This window comes from Hordeum vulgare, chromosome 1H (assembly GCF_904849725.1).
Source record: "Hordeum vulgare subsp. vulgare chromosome 1H, MorexV3_pseudomolecules_assembly, whole genome shotgun sequence".
NCBI classification, from domain to species: domain Eukaryota; kingdom Viridiplantae; phylum Streptophyta; class Magnoliopsida; order Poales; family Poaceae; genus Hordeum; species Hordeum vulgare.
Window position 1 is genome coordinate 275,158,314 of NC_058518.1, and position 17,494 is coordinate 275,175,807.

Sequence of the window (17,494 nt, forward strand, 5' to 3'; positions counted from 1 at the left end):
AAGCTTGTATTATTTTATTTGTGTCTAGCATTGTGTTGTGATATCTTCCCATGAGTCCTTGAGTTTGATCGCACGCATTTGCGTGTATGATTAGCGTACGATTAAACGGAGGGCATCAATTGCGGTCATGGTTGATCCCGCCTCCGGTTGGTTGCCGTAACGGAGCTCCAAATGGCCTCCCATAAGAACAGAGACTTGAAGTGACATAAAAAGTGTTTCAGGACACCCTGTGGTGTTTTTAGGGTAGATGAGAATTTATAGGCTAGCGAACGCAGTTGGGAGGGCCACGAGGGAGGCACAAGACATTAGGGCTCCCGAGGCCGCGCCATGTTAGCTTGTGGGCCCCTCATGAGGCTTCCAGCGTTCTTCTGATGCTCGTTGGTCTTATTTTGGTCCAAAAAAATCACCAAAAAGTTTCAGGGCAATTGGACTTCATTTGGTACGAAAACCTAGAAAGTAAAAACCATGCAGAAAATAGCAACTTCCACTAGGCACTGGTTTAATAGGTTAGTGCTCAAAATTAATATAAATTGGTAGATAAATACCCCAAAAGTATCCTAGAATGATAATATATTAACTTGGAACAATAAAAAATTATAGATATGTTGGAAACGTATTAGCCACCCTTAACCCCCTCACTCGCATGAGCGTGTGAGTGGTGCATTCATGCCCGACTAGAGCAGACGCGACCTGTCACTGTTGCCGATTGAAGCGGTGTGTCAGCCAAAAGAGTGTCGCCCGTGCCACTTCATGATGCACGCGACTACTTTGTGTTCAAACGTTACCCCATTGATATGTTTCTCTATATTAATGATATGCGATTGCTGAGAAACCTACTCCAACGCCATTCACCCGTTCATCTGTCGCCCACCATTAACCACACCACCACGGCCCATTGCCATCCACACGTTATATAAACTCTAGCCCCGGCCATAGCTCTAGTCATCCTCATCCGATTCCTTTATCATCACCATACCACAGCCGCCATGGCTTCCGCGCGCTCCAAAGCCCTCTAGGACAGCCTCTCGTCCGAGCAAAAGAGGGAGATTATGGCCATTGCTGTCGGCAGACAGACGGAGTCCGACGACGTCCCAATGGAAGATGCGGCCATGGACGAGTCGGCACCACCCTCATCATAGGTGCATGCTGGCATCAACATTGGCGAGGCATGTATCCACTACACATACATGTTGCAGGACGAACATGAGGCAAAGTTATAGCACGCATAGGCCAAGTTACACCACTCATAGGACTAGCACCAACGTGCGGAGGAGATGCTCGCTGCCGGCACATCCATTGTGTCAAACATGGACGTGTTTGATATGTCTCCAATGTATCGATAATTTATGAAGTGTTCATGCGATATTTACCCAAGTTCTACATGGTTTTGGTGCACTTTTATATGATTTTTATGGACTAACCTATTAAGTTAGTGCATAGTATGAGTTCCTATTTTTTTGGATATTTTTGTTTCACCAAAAATCCATACCAAAGAAAGTCCAAATGACACAAAAAAATTGTGATTTTTTTGGAGCATAAGAGACCCCTGAAGCTTTGAGGAAGGACCAGACGGAGACCAAGGGAGCGACGAGCTCACCTCGCGTGTCGTGGGGGCAGGGCGTTCCATGCGAGCTCATCGCTCCCTTGTGCCGCCCTAAATTGAAACTGGCGCCAAAAATTCTTATAAATAGGTAAAATGCGAGAAAGAAATCTAGAACTTCCAAGACGCCTCCGCAAGCCTCTCTTCCGAAGTGATCCAATACGGTGCCCTTTCCTCATGCCCTGCCGGAGGGGGAAATCATCATGGGATGCCATCTTCATCATTTCGATGGTCTTTATGACGAGGTGTAGTAGTTCACCCTCGAGACTAAGGGTATGTACGAGTAGCTATGTGTTTGATCTCTCTCTCTCTCTCATTTTCTTGATTTGGCACGATCTTGATGTACCACGAGCTTTGTTAATATAGTTGGATCATATCGTTTTCTCCCCTCTCTACCTAGATGTGATGAATTGAATCTTTTCTTTGAGGTTTCGTTATGTTGGATTGAATACCTTGGATTTGAGAACACTTGATGTATGTCTGGCATGCGAATACTCGTGGTGACAATGGAGTATTCTATTGAGTCACTTGATGTATGTTTTGTAATCAATTTGCGGATTCCCATTGTGACATTGGGGTAATCTTGGCACATGGGTTGATACATGTTTCGTCCTACTTTATCGAATAGAAACTTTGGGTTACTCTTTGAGGTTCTTTGTGTCGAATGAATGTTATGTATCTGAAATTATTTGGTGTTATTTAGTACAAACTTTAGGGTTGTTTGTGACAGATATAGGGATGGCTCAATAGATTGACCGGAAAGATAACTTTGGGGTGGTTTGCTTCCTACAACAATTTCTTCTTATGTTCTCCGCTATCGATAAGAACTTTGGAGTGATTATTTGTCACACGTTGAGGGATGCTTATGTGATTCAATTATGCTAGCACCTTTGAGAGATTGCACTAGTGAAAGGATGGACCATAGGCCTTGTTTTCAAGCATTGCAATACCGTTTGTGCTCACTTTTGTTACTTTCTACCTAGCTATTTTTATACTTTCATATTACAAAAGCCTATATCTAATATCCATACTACACTTGTATCACCATACTTTCGCCGAACCAGTGCACCTATATAATTTACCATTGTATTGGGTGTATTGGAGACACGAGAGTTTTCATGTATTTGATTTCTCGGTTGTTTTAAGAGAGACCACCTTAATCCTACACCTGCCATGGCTTGATAAACCTTACGTCATCCAGAAAGCTGGCACATCCACAAGCATCGCCCGACAGCAAGGAAGAGTAATACATGGTAGTCGCCGCCCATCGGGTCCCAAGAAGCCCCCCCTGAAGCTAAGCTTGGTAGATTGCTAATTCTTGAGCTTGCATTGGTCTTTCCTTGAAGAGGAAAGGGTGATGCAGAAAAATAGATAAGTATTTCCCTCAGTTTGTTGATAACCAAGGTATCAATCCAGTAGGAGGAACAAGCAAGGCCCCAATCTTAGCACCTACACAAACAATCAAACACTTACACCCAACGCTAAAAAGGGGTTGTCAATCCCTTCACGGTTATTTACAAGGATGAGATCTGATAGAGATAGATATAAAATATTGATAAAACTAAAAGTAAAACAAAAAAGTAAATAAATGACAGCAATATATTTTTGGTATTTTTGGTTTATAGATCTGAAAATATAATATGGAAAATAGACCCGGGGGGCATATGTTTCACTAGAGGCTTCTCTCATGAAGGAAAATAATACGGTGGGTGAACAAATTACTGTCGGGAAATAGATAGAAAAGGGAATAATTATGAAGATATCTAAGGAAATAATTATGCATATAAGCATCACGTCCGAGTCAAGTAGACCCAAGCGATTCTACATCTACTACTATTACTCCACACATTGACCGACTCCTACCTGCATTTAGAGTATTAAGTTCATGAAGAATAGAGTAACACATTAAGTAAGATGGCATGATGTAGAGGGATAAATTCAAGAAATATGATGAAAACACAATCTTTTTATCCTTGATGGCAACAATACATTACATGCCTTGCTACCCCTACTTTGTCACTCGGTGAGGACACCGCAAGATTGAACTCAAAACCAAGCACTTCTCCAATTGCAAGAATTACCAATCTAGTTGGCCAAAACAAACCAGTAACTTGAAGAGACTTGCAAAGATATGAAATCATGCATATAAGAATTCAGAGAAGATTCAAATAATATTCATAGATAATCTGAACATAAACCTACAATTCATCGGATCTCGACAAACACATCACAAAAGAGTATTACATCGGATAGATCTTCATGAAGACCATGAAGAACATGGTATTGAAGAACAAAGAGAGATAAGAAGCCATCTAGCTACTAACTATGGACCCGCAGGTCTGTGGTAAACTACTTACGAATCATTGGAGAGGCAATGCAGTTGATGTAGATGCCCTCTATGATCGAATCCCCCTACGGCAGATTACCGAAAAAGGTTCCCAGATTGGATCTCACGGAAACAGAGGCTCCGATGGCGGAAAAGTATTTTTTGGTGTCCCTCTGATAATGAGGGAATATTTGGGAATTTATAGGACGAAGATTAGGTTAGGAGACCTGCACGGGGGCCACAAGCTAGGGGGTGCCCCCAGGGCATGCCCTGCAGTCTTTTGGCCTCCCGGCAGGTGTCCTTCCCCCCTCTCCAAGTCTGGCAGGTTTGTTCTAGTCCAAGAAAAATCATTCCAGGTTTATTCCGTTTGGACTCCGTTTAATATTCCTTATCTGAAATACCCCAAAACATGGAAAAACAGAAACTGGCACTAGGCTCTAGATTAATAGGTTAGTCCCATAAATAATACAAAATAGCATATTAATGCATATAAAATATCCTAACAGATAATATAATAGCACGGAACAATCAAAAGTTATCGATACGTTGGAAACGTATCAAGCATCCCCAAGCTTAATGTGTGCTCGTCCTCGAGTTGGTAAATGATAAAAATAAATTTTTTGATGTGGAATGCTACCTAACATATTTATTCATGTAATATTCTTTATTGTGGCGTGAATATTCAGATCCATAAGATTCAAAACAAAAGTCTAATAGTGACATAAAAACAGTAATATTTCAAGCATACTAACAAGGAAATTGCGTCCCTTCGAAATAGCATGGCCTTAGAAAGTTAACCCTACAAAAACATATAGTGTGGCTATGCTCCATGTTTACCACATAGAGTATTTAAATCATGCACACCCCCAATGAAAGTCAAGCAATTGTTTCACACTTTTTATGTTCTCAAACCTTTTCAACTCTCAGGCAATACATGAGCGTGAGCCATGGATATAGCACTATAGGTGGAATAGAATATGGTGGAGGTTGCAAGGAAAAAGGAGAAGAGAGTCTCACATCAACTAGGCGTATCGACGGGCTATGGAGATGCCCATCAATAGTTATCAATGTGAGTGAGTAGGGATTGCCATGCAACGGATGCACTAGAGCTATAAGTGTATGAACGCTCAAAAAGAAACTAAGTGGGCGTGCATCTAACTCACTTGCTCATGAAGACCTATGGCAATTTGAGGAAGACCATCATTGGAATATACAAGCCAAGTTCTATATTGAAAAATTCCCACTAGTATATGAAAGTGACAAAATAGGAGACTCTCTATTATGAAGATCATGGTGCTACTTTGAAGCACAAGTGTGGAAAAAGATAGTAGCATTATCCCTTCTCTCTTTCTCTCATTTTTTGTGGGCATCTTTGGCCTGTATATTTTATGGGCTTCGCTGGCCTCTTTTATTTTTTTGTAAATTTCGGATACTCATCCCAACTTGTGAGGGAGTCATAGCTTTCCATCATCCTGTTCTATCACATGGGACAATGCTCTAAGTTGGACAATGAAAACATCATGCTAGCTATCTTACGATCATGCAAGGCAATATGACAATGATGGTGCGTGTCATAAAAAACGAAACGGTGGAAGTTGCATGGCAATATATCTTGGAATGGCTATGGAAATTCTATAATAGATAGGTATGGTGGATGTTTGAGGAAAATATATGGTGGCTGTTTTGAGGAAGGTGGGTTTAATGCACCGGCGAAAGTTGCGCTGTACTAGGGAGGCTAGCAATGGTGAAAGGGTGAGAGTGCGTATAATCCATGGACTCAACATTAGTCATAAATAAATCACATACTTATTGCGAAAATTCAATTAGTTATCGAAGCAAAGTATTAGACGCATGCTCCTAGGAGAAGGGTTGGTAGGAGTTAACCATCACGTGATCCCGACTCTCACACAAAGGTTGACAATCATTAAACAAATCATGCTCTGACTTCATTACATAACAGTTCAACATACATTCGTGCTACGGGAATCACAAACTTTAACGCAATTATTTCTTCCAGTTCACAATTACTTACTAGCATGTCTCTCATATTACCATCTTCATGTCTCAAAACTATATGCACGGAATCAAACTTCTCATCATATTCAATGCACTTAATATGAAAGTTTTTATTATATCCCTCTTGGATGACCATTATATTAGGACTAAATTCATAACCTAAACCAATTATCATGTTGTTTAAAGACTCTCAAAATAATATAAGTGAGTTATTAGAGTTTAATAATTTTTAGAAAATAAAACACCACCGTGCTCTAAAAAGATATAAGTGAATTACTAAAGCAACATTGCCTTGCTCAAAAGATATAAGTGAAGCACATAGAGTATTCTAATAAATTCATGATTCAGCGTGTCTCTATCAAAAGATGTGTGCAGAAAGGATGATTGTGGAAAACTAAAAAGTAAAGACTCATATCATACAAGACGCTCCAAGAAAAACACATATCATGTGGTGAATAAAAATATAGCCTCAAGTAAATTTACAGATGGATTGAAGACGAAAGAGGGGATGCCTTCTGGGGCATACCCAAGCTTAGGCTCTTTGGCATACTTTAATATGACTTGGGGTGCCTTGGGCATCCCAAGCTTAGGCTCTTGCCACTCCTTATTCCATAGTCCATCAAATCTTTACCCAAAACTTGAAAACTTCACAACACAAAACTCAACAGAAAACTCATCAGATCCGTTAGTATAAGAAACATAAATCACCACTTTAGGTACTATTGTGAACTAATTATTTATTCATATTCATGGTTCGTACCCCCCGATGCAACCCACAGATACACCGAAATAAGCAAGCAACACAAAGAAAACAGAATCTGTCAAAAATAGAACAGTCTGTAGAAATATGTATACTTAGAATACTTCTATAACTCCAAAAATTCTGAAATAATTAGGAATATCTGGTAATTTTGTATATAAATCTTTTGCAAAAAAATTCATATCAAAAGCACATTCCAGTGAATTTACAAAAATCCTGGACTAAGGGCGAAAGTTTCTGTTTCTCAGCAAAATCAAATCACAAACACCATAGACCATCTCAAAGGTCTTACTTGGCTCAAACAATAATTAAAATAAGAAATCACAATTATTACATAGGTAATAATGTGTGAAGCACTCAAAAACATAAGCAAAAACAAAATCATAAAAATAAAATCGGGTTGCCTCCCAACAAGCGCTATTGTTTAGCGACCCTAACTAGGCATAACGACTTCAATGATGCTCACATGAAAAGTAGTAATTGAGACATGCAAAAGAGCATCATGAATAGAATAAAAACACATTTAAGTCTAACACACTGCCTATGCATAGCGATTTTGTGAGAAAGCAATTTATGGGAACAAGAATCAACTAGCATAGGAAGGCAAAACAAGCATAACTTCAAAACTTTGAACACATAGAGAGGAAACCTGATATTATTGCAATTCCTACAAGCATATGTTCCTCCCTAATAATAAATTTCAATAGAATAATGAAGGAATTCAACAATATAACTATCATATAAAATTTTCTGTTCTTGACCCACATGCATGCGAAGTTGATACTCTTCCAAAATAGTGGGATTATCATTAACTAAAGTCATGACCTCTCCAAACCCACTTTTATCAAAGAAATCATAAGATTGAACACTCTCCAAAATAGTGGGATAAATAATACCTAAAGTTGACCCCCTTCCAAACCTACTTTCCATATCATATTCATCATGAGAATTAAATAAATTATCAAGATCATAAGAAGCATTATCACCCCAATCATGATAATTGCAATAAGTAGTAGTCATGGCAAACTCATCAAATATAGCACCCCAAGCTTTTGGGTTTGCATATAATTATCACAATTGATATTAATAGAATTTATAACAATATCATGCAATCATGCTTTTCATTCAAGGAAACATCGTGAATCACTTCATCACAATTTTCGGATTCATGAATATCAAGCAAAACTTCATAGAGATGATCAAGTACACTCAACTCACTAGCAATTAGTTCATCACAATTGGATCTCTTGAGAATATTAGCAAGTGGATGAGGATCCATATCAATAGATTTTCAGCAAGCAAAGATGCAAGAAAATATAAGGCACATGGTAACACAAGTAGACAAAAGAGATCCGGCAAGAAAAAGGTGAATAAAACAACAAATATTTTTGGTTTTTTCTGAAAATCGTTTTAGAAGTGGGGGAGAGGAAAACAAGAGGCAAAAGGCAAATAATATAAATACAAGATATGAGTTTGTGATGGGTACTTGGTAGGCTTGATCTTTCTATGTATCCTCCCCGACAACGGCGCTAGAAATCCTCCCCGGCAACGACACCGGAAATCCTTCTTGCTACTTCTTGAGATTGCGTTGGTTTTCCCTTGAAGAGGAAAGGGTGATGCAGGAAAATATATAAGTATTTCCCTCTATTTGTTGAGAACCAAGGTATCAATCCAGTAGGAGGAACAAGCAAGGCCCCAATCTTAGCACCTACACAAACAATCAAACACTTGCACCCAACGCTAAAAAGGGGTTGTCAATCCCTTCACGGTTATTTGCAAGGATGAGATCTCATAGATATATATATAAAATATTGATAAAACTAAAAGTAAAACAAAAGTAAATAAATGGAAGAAATATATTTTTGGTATTTTTGGTTTGTAGATCTTAATATATAATATAGAAAATAGACTAGGGGCCATAGGTTTCACCAGAGGCTTCTCTCATGAAGGAAAATAATACGGTGTGTGAACAAATTATTGTCGAGCAATTTATAGAAAAGAGAATAATTATGAAGATATCTAAGGCAATTATTATGCATATAGGCATCACGTCCTTGTCAAGTAGACCGAAACAATTCTGCATCTACTATTATTACTCCACACATCGACCGACTCCAGCCTGCATCTAGAGTATTAAGTTCACGAAGAACAGAGTAACACATTAAGTAAGATGACATGATGTAGAGGGATAAACTCAAGAAATATGACGAGAACCCCATATTTTTATCCTTGATGGGAACAATAAAGTATGTGCCTCGCTACCCCTACTTTGTCACTAGGTGAGGACTGATACGTCTCCATCGTATCTACTTCTCCAAACTCTTTTGCCCTTGTTTTGCACTCTAATTTGCATGATTTGAATGGAACTAACCCGGACTGACACTGTTTTCAGCAGAATTGCCATGGTGTTGTTTTTGCGCAGAAACAAAAGTTCTCGGAATGACCTGGAAATTTACGAGGATTTTTTGTGCAATATATAAAAAATACTGGCGCAAGAATTACCTGGAGGGACGGAGCGATGAGCCCACAAGCCCAGGAGGCGCGGGTCCCCCTGACCATGCCTGGCAGGCTTGTGAGCTCCTTGGGGCTACGCTGCCTCCAATTCCAGCTCTATATATTCTCTCTCGCCCGGAAAAAATCAGAGAGAAGAGTTCATCATGTTTTACGATACGGAGCCGCCGCCACCACTTGTTCTTCCTCTGGAGGGCAGATTTGGAGTCCGTTTTGGGCTGTGGAGAGGGGAATCGACGCCTTTGTCATCATCAACCATCCTTCATCACCAATTCCATGATGCTCTTCACCGTTCGTGAGTAATCTCATCGTAGGCTTGCTGGACGGTGATGGGTTGGATGAGATCTATCATGTAATGGAGTCAGTTTTGATGGGGATTGATTCCTAGTATCCACTATGTTCTGAGATTGATGTTGCTACTACATTGCTATGCTTAATGCTTGTCACTAGGGCCCGAGTGCCATGATTTCAGATCTGAACCTATTATGTTTTCATCAATATATGTGTGTTCTTGATCCTATCTTGCAAGTTGTAGTCACCTACTATGTGTTATGACCCGGCAACCCCGGAGTGACAATAGCCAGAACCACTCCCACAGATGACCATAGTATAAGGAGTTCATGTATTCACTAAGTGCTAATGCTTTGTTCCAGTTCTCTATTAAAAGGAGACCCTTAATATCCCGTAGTTTCCATTAGGACCCCGCTGCCACGGGAGGGATGGACAATAGATGTCATGCAAGTTCTTTTCCATAAGCACGTATGATTATATATGGAATGCACGCCTACATTACATTGACGAACTAGAGCTAGTTACATATCTCCCCATGTTGTAACTGTTGCATGATGAATGTCATCCGGCATAATTTTCCATCACCGATCCAATGCCTACGAGTTTTTCCGACTGGTCCTTGCTACGTTACTTTTCCTCTACTCCTATCACTGCTGCTACTGTTACCGCTACTGTTGTCACTGCTGCTACTGTTACCATTGCTACCTTTGCAATCACGCTACTTTGCTACTGAAACTTTCTACAGATAGTAAGTCTTTCAGGTGTGGTTGAATTTACAACTCAAATGCTAATACTCGAGAATATTCTTTGGCTTCCTCTTGTGTAGAATCAACAAATTTGGGTTGAATACTCTACCCTCGAAAAACTGTTGTGATCCCCTATACTTTTGGGTTATCTAGACTATTTTCTGGCGCCATTGCCGGGGAGGCATAAATCTATTCTCTGAGTCACTTGGGATTTACGTCTATTGATCAGTATGAGGAATCCGAGAGATCCCAAAACTAAAGTCTTGCCCTCAACTACGAGGACAGGTAAGGAACTGCCATCTAGCTCTGCACACTATTCACCTTCAGTTATGAGTAAGTTTGCGACACCACCACTTGCTAGAAACTCTGATATGTCGCATGTGCTTGATGATGCTACTTCTGCTATCCATGATGCTTATGATGGTGCTCTGCCACTAGGTGCATTCCTTGATGCACAAATTGCTAGAGTTGCTGCTGAATGTGATGATACTTCTGAAACTGCCGAAATTATTGAAGTAGAACCTGCTGTTTCACCTGTTAGAACTAGCTCTCCTAGATATGAATTGCCTGATATACCTGAGGGTTATGTTATGGAGGGAGAGGTAGATGAGGACTTTCTTGCTTGTAAGGATAGCTATGATCTTGAGAATTTATTGCGCAAGTGGAAAAAGAAATCACTGAACGCTAGAATGAAATACGATCCTAAGTTTGCTACTTCGCCTATCTTTGTGACTAATAAGGATTATGAATTCTCTGTCTATCCTGAGTTAATCACTTTGGTTGAATTTGATCCTTTTCATGGTTATGAGTCTGAAATGGTTGTAGCACATCTTACTAAGATGCACGATATAACCACCCTATTCACGAGTGAGGAAAAGATCCGCCACTACTATATCGTTAAGCTATTTCCATTTTCTCTAAAGGATGATGCTAAGACTTGGTTCACTTATCTTGCTCCTGGTTGTGTGCGTAGTCCCCAGGATATGATCTACTACTTCTGTGAGAAATATTTTCCTGCCCATAAGAAACAAGCTGCCTTGCAGGATATATATAACTTTGTGCAAGTTGAAGAAGAGAGTCTCCCACAAGCTTGGGGGAGGATTTTCCAGCTACTTAATTCTTTGCCTGATCACCCTCTTGAGAAAAATGAAATACTTGATATCTTCTGTAATGGACTAACTGATGCTTCTAGGGACCACCTAGATAGTTGTGTTGGTTGTGTTTTGAGGGAACGATCTGTGGAACAAGATGAGATTCTATTGAATAATATCTTGTGCAATGAGAATGCTTGGACTATTCCCGAACCACCTCCGAAGCCAACTCCGAAGAAAAGAGGTATCCTATTCCTCAGTCCTGAAGATATGCAAGAAGCTAAGAAATCTATGCAAGAGAAAGGCATTAAATCTGAAAATGTCAAGAATCTACCATCTATCGAAGTAATACATGGTCTTGATAACCCGACACAGGTAGTACATGTAAATTCTCTTCGTAGATTCAATGAGAGTGATATTACTTCTGATAAATCTGCTAGCTTATGCTTAGATGAATTTGATAACTTTGTTGTCAAACAACAAAGTTTCAATGATTATGTTAGCACACAATTGGAACAGAATGCTCGTATGCTTAGCCATTTAAGTGCTTGTGTGGATAGAAATGTCAATGACCTTAAGCTTTTGAGTAAACATGCCTCTATGGTCACCACTCAAGTAGAACAAGTACTTAAGGCTCAAAATGACTCGCTCAATGAGCTGAATGACAAGTCTATTAGAGTTATCACTAGAGGTGGTAGAATGACCCAGGAACCTTTGTATCCTACGGGTCTTCCTAAGAGAATTGAACAAGATTCTCAAGGAGTTAGCACCAAGGCACCTAGTCATCCTAGGAAGAAAAAGAAATATGATAGGAACTTGCATGCTAGCAACCCTGTTGCTGTTACACCCGAGAATCCAAACGATGTCTCTATTTCTGATGTCGAAACACAATCTGGTGATGAACATGAGCCGAATGATAATATCGGTAGTGGTGTTCATGTTGATGCTCAACCTAGCAATGATAAGGATGTGGAGATTGAACCAGTTGATCTTGATAGCCCACAACCTAAGAATTGGAGATACGATAAGAACGATTTCATTGCTAGGAAGCATGGTAAGGAAAGAGAACCATGGGTTCAGAAACCCATGTCCTTTCCTCCCAAACCATCCAAGAAAAAGGGTGATGCGGATTTTGAGAGCTTTGTTGAAATGATTAGACCTGTCTTTCTGCAAATGCGTTTGACAGATATGCTCAAAATGTCTCCTTATGCTAAGTACATGAAGGATATAGTGACTAACAAAAGGAAGATGCCTAAGGTTGAGATTTCCACCATGCTTGCCAATTACACCTTCAAGGGTGGAACTCCTAAGAAACTAGGTGATCCCGGAGTGCCCACTATACCTTGCTCCATTAAAGGAAACTACGTTAGAACTGCTTTATGCGATCTTGGAGCCGGTCTTAGTGTTATGCCTCTCTCTCTTTATCATAGGCTTGAATTGGATAAGTTGACACCCACTGAAATCTCCTTGCAAATGGCCGACAAATCAACTGCTTTCCCTATCGGCATTTGCGAGGATGTGCCTGTTGTAGTTGCTAACGTTACTATCTAAACAGACTTTGTTATTCTGGATATTCCCGAGGATGATGCCATGGCGGTCATCCTTGGAAGACCCTTTTTAAACACTGCAGGGGCTGTTATTGATTGCAACAAAGGCAATGCCACTTTCACGTCAATGGTAATGAGCATATGGTGCACTTTCCGAAGAAACAATATCGAGTACATTGTATCAATGCTATTGAAAAACTTCATCGATTCTTACTGGGAGCTTTGAATGCCCTGTACCTACTGTTAAGATGAAGTATGATTTGCTTGTTGGGGATATGCACATCCCTATTGAGGTAACCTAGTGACTATTCGAAAATTCTCCGGTTTTATATGATTCGAAAAAAGTTTGTCAAGGAGACTTGATCAACCTCATTGACGGATTTCTTTTGATGATCATGAGATGGATGAATCTAGGAGTCACAACCCTCTGTTTCGAACTTTTACTTTCGGTTATTTAGAAGAAAAATGATAAAGTTATCTCTAGTTTTTCCTGTTTTTTGCTTTTTCTGCCCTTAGAAAAGTGTACCGAAAATAAAAGTTCTTCAAATCCCCTGAAAATTAAGTATGATTTTTTCTGGAATTTTTGAAAAATTCTGAGACAGAGAGCTAGTTAGGGGGATGCACCAGTGGGCCACAAGCCCAGGAGGCGCAGGCTCCCCCTTGGCCGCGCCTGGCAGGCTTGTGGGCCCCACGTGGCCCCCCTCCACTTATTCCAGCTCCCATCTCCTTCTCCTACCTCCATAAAAAATCATTCCACAACTCAAACCCGCGTTCTTGCTCTTTTTGCTGCGTTTTTCAATCTTCTTGTGCAAAGCCCCATTCAGCAAACTGTTTTGGGGAAATTGTTCCTTGGTATGTGACTCCTCCATTGGTCCAATTAGTTTTTGCTCTATTGCTTTATTCGTTGCGTATTATTGCTGCCTTGGTGACCCTGTGCTTGAGCTTTGCATGTTAATTTTAGTTGGTCCCAAGTAGTTTTGATGCATGACATGGCCTCTAGGCACTTGTAGGAGTAGTTGCTATGAGTTTCATTGAGCCTTGTTCACTTTTCCTTTGAGTCACTAAAAAATTCATAAATTCTTAGAGAAAGAAAAAGGAAAGATGAGGAGGTTCCTAAGAGGCTCTTCAAGCCGTGACTCCAAGGAAGATGAAAATGAGAAGAAGAAACCCAAGTATCCGGTCCCCCAAGTTGCCGAAGTTCAAGCGTGCGAGTGGCCATGCGATGTGTTCTTACGTGCCGCCGGTCTTTATGAGGATTTTTATTACTTGGTGGAGAACGCAGGCCTGACCGTATTTGTTGAAGATAAGTGTCCACAATACCTCCTCATCACTAATATTTTCATGCAAATCTTTAACTTCACTCCAAGGAAGAATCCTCCTATGGTTGAGTTCAAGTTATATGATATCCCCCAGCGTATGTCACTTCAGGATTTTTGCAATGTTTGCAAATTACCTTATGTTGGGGATATTCATGAACCTCGTCCACGGGACTTGGAGGCTTTCATTGATACTATTGCTGTAGGAGAGGAGAGAGGAGTATCTTGCGCTAGATTTGCTAGCATACATTTTCCCGTGCTTCAGTATTTCTAATTATTCATGGGAAAATGTTTGATTGGCTGTGGGAAAGCTGGGGCCCTTAGCTCCCCAGATCTTGCGGTTTTGAGCGAAGCTCTTTATAATGATAAAACTTATAGCTTGGGCGCTATAGTGGCTCAACGACTGAACACGAACCGTACTAAAGGCGTTGTTTATGGAGGTATCTATGCTACCCGTCTTGCTAAGCATTTTGAGATACCTATTAGACTGCACGAGGAAGAAGAGATGATTTTTCCTGAGAGATATCTAGATTATGATAGCATGGTTCGCCATGACTTTCTTGACAAAGATATAAATAAGAGGATGATTTATAACCTGGTATTTAGTCAGGGTACTCGTGAGACTATTATTTTGCATGCTCCTTCTTTGTTCAATCTTCATCTAGGCAGGTACATTATTATGCCCTCGGACATCTACGCATATTGGGGCATAGTGCCACCATAGGCGCCCGTGCCCGAGCTACCAATCGAGTACCAGACGCCACTTTATCAGTGGGAGCCAGAAGAGCTCACCCAGCAGTGGCACCCTCAGTACACTCCAGAGTACCCCGGAGACGGTTATTTCCCTCCATGGGAGTAGACCAACTTAGGCCAAAAGCCTAAGCTTGGGGGAGTACGTGTTTCTCACCGACTTCACATTCATGCTCACGCTTTCACTTTGATAGTCGGTGTTCACACCTTGCCACTGTATCATCCATTCTAGTTTATTTATTTTTCTCAATTTCTTCTCGTGTGTTTGTTTAGATTGAGAAAACTCAAAAAGATTTCCCGTTCTTCTTTTGCTTGTTGGGAGCTTTCCCGTGTAAATAGTTTTCTTTTTCTTTGGGTCAAAGGAGAAGACCATGGTTAAAATGTTTAGTGGCTCTCGCATGCATATCTGTTTATCTGTCAAAGAGCCATATTACTTTGTCTTCTCCTTTGTGTTTTCTTGCAGATTCCAACTTAGTCCAATGCACGAACACTCTCATTATGATTCACATCATTCGGTCGTGCAAGTGAAAGGCAATAATGACGATATATGATGAAGTGACTAACCCTGGAAAAGCTGGTATGAACTCGATCTATTTTGTTTTTGTAAATATGACTAGCTCATCGTTCCTAATTCAACTTTTTTATGAGAGAAACATGTTTGCAATGACAACTTAGAGATCATAGTTTCTGATGCCATGCTTAATTAGCTAGGAGCTTATAATGGTTTGTCTTGGATGCCAACATGAATTTCAAGAAGATTATGATGTAGTATGATAGGATGGTATCCTCCTTTGAATGATTCAAGTGGTCTGACTTGGCGCATGTTTACGCATGTAGTTAAAACAAAATCCACATAGCCACTATGATATTCATGTTTATGGTGATTTAAGTCCTACTCATGCTTGCACTCAATGTTGGTTAATTTCAATGCATATTGATGACTGTTGTTGCTCTGTACTTGGTCGCTTCCCAATATTTTGCTAGCCTTCACTTGTACTAAGCGGGAATACTGCTTGTGCATCCACTTCCATAAACCCAAAGTTGTTCCATATGAGTCCACCATACCTACCTATATGCGGTATCTACCTGCCGTTCCAAGTAAATTTGCATGTGCCACTCTCTAAACCTTCAAGTAATAATCTGTTTTGCATGCCCGGACCGCTCATGTGGTGACAAGGGGCGGTTAGTATCTTCCATGCTAGACATGTTATCCTCGATATGTGTTTATTTACTATCACTCATGAGAAAGGGGCCGGTAATTGGAATGCCCAGTTCCATGCTCAAATCAAAAAGATAATTGCAAACAAAACTCCCCCTGAATTGCTGTTGGTATGGACGACACCCGAGTATTCGGCTAGTCGTGGAGTGTGATTGATCGGTGGTGGGGGAGTCAAAACTTCACTTTTCTGTTTGGGAACCGCCTATAATATGTGTAGCCTGGAAGATGGTGAAAACTCTTGGTCATCGCGTCGACAATGAAAGCATGCCACCCAAAATTATTTATCTCTGTTTTAAAATCTTGAGCTCCGACACCTCTGCAAATTAATGCTTCCCTCTGTGAAGGGCCTATCTATTTATGTTTCTGTTGAGTCATCCTCTCCTTATAAAGGCACCAATTAGAGAGCACCTCCGTCATTTTTATGCTTTGCTTTTAATTGTTATTGAGTATGACTGTGACTAGATCTTCTTTGCCATGAATTACAATGTTCAGTCAGCCCTTGGTCTTTGAAGGTGCTCTGCATTTATGTTTTGCTGTCTCAGAAAGAGCTAGCGAGATACCATCTGTTCATATTGCTTCATGATTGTTTTGATTGAAGTGTTGACGTTTGAAACTTATTATTATTGCTCGCTAGTTGATTATGCCATTGATATGAGTTTAATATGAGACCTAAATGTCATTGCTTATGTGGTTAGTTTATGGTCTAGCTGAAAATCTGAATATGAGTTGGACATAATTACAACAACAAGATCAAACAGAGTTCGTAAAAGTTTTTTCTTTTGTCTCTTTCAGTTTGTCAACTGAATTTCTTGAGGACAAGCAATGCTTTAAGCTTCGGGGTGTTGATACGTCTCCATCGTATCTACTTTTCCAAACTCTTTTGCCCTTGTTTTGCACTCTAATTTGCATGATTTGAATGGAAGGAAACCCGGACTCACGCTGTTTTCAGCAGAATTGCCATGGTGTTGTTTTTGCGCAGAAATAAAAGTTCTCGGAATGACCTGAAAATTTATGAGGAATTTTTGTGGCATATATAAAAAATACTGGTGCAAGAATTACCTGGAGGGATGGAGCAACGAACCCACAAGCCCAGGAGGTGCTGGCCCCCCCTGGCCGCGCCTGGCAGGCTTGTGAGCCCCTCGTGGCTCCGCCGCCTCCAATTCCAGCTCTATATATTCTCTCTCGCCCGGAAAAAAAATCAGAGAGAAGAGTTCACCGCGTTTTACGATACGGAGCCGCCGCCACCACCTGTTCTTCCTCTGGAGGGCAGATCTGGAGTCCGTTCTAGGCTCCGGAGAGGGGGAATCAACGCCTTCGTCAT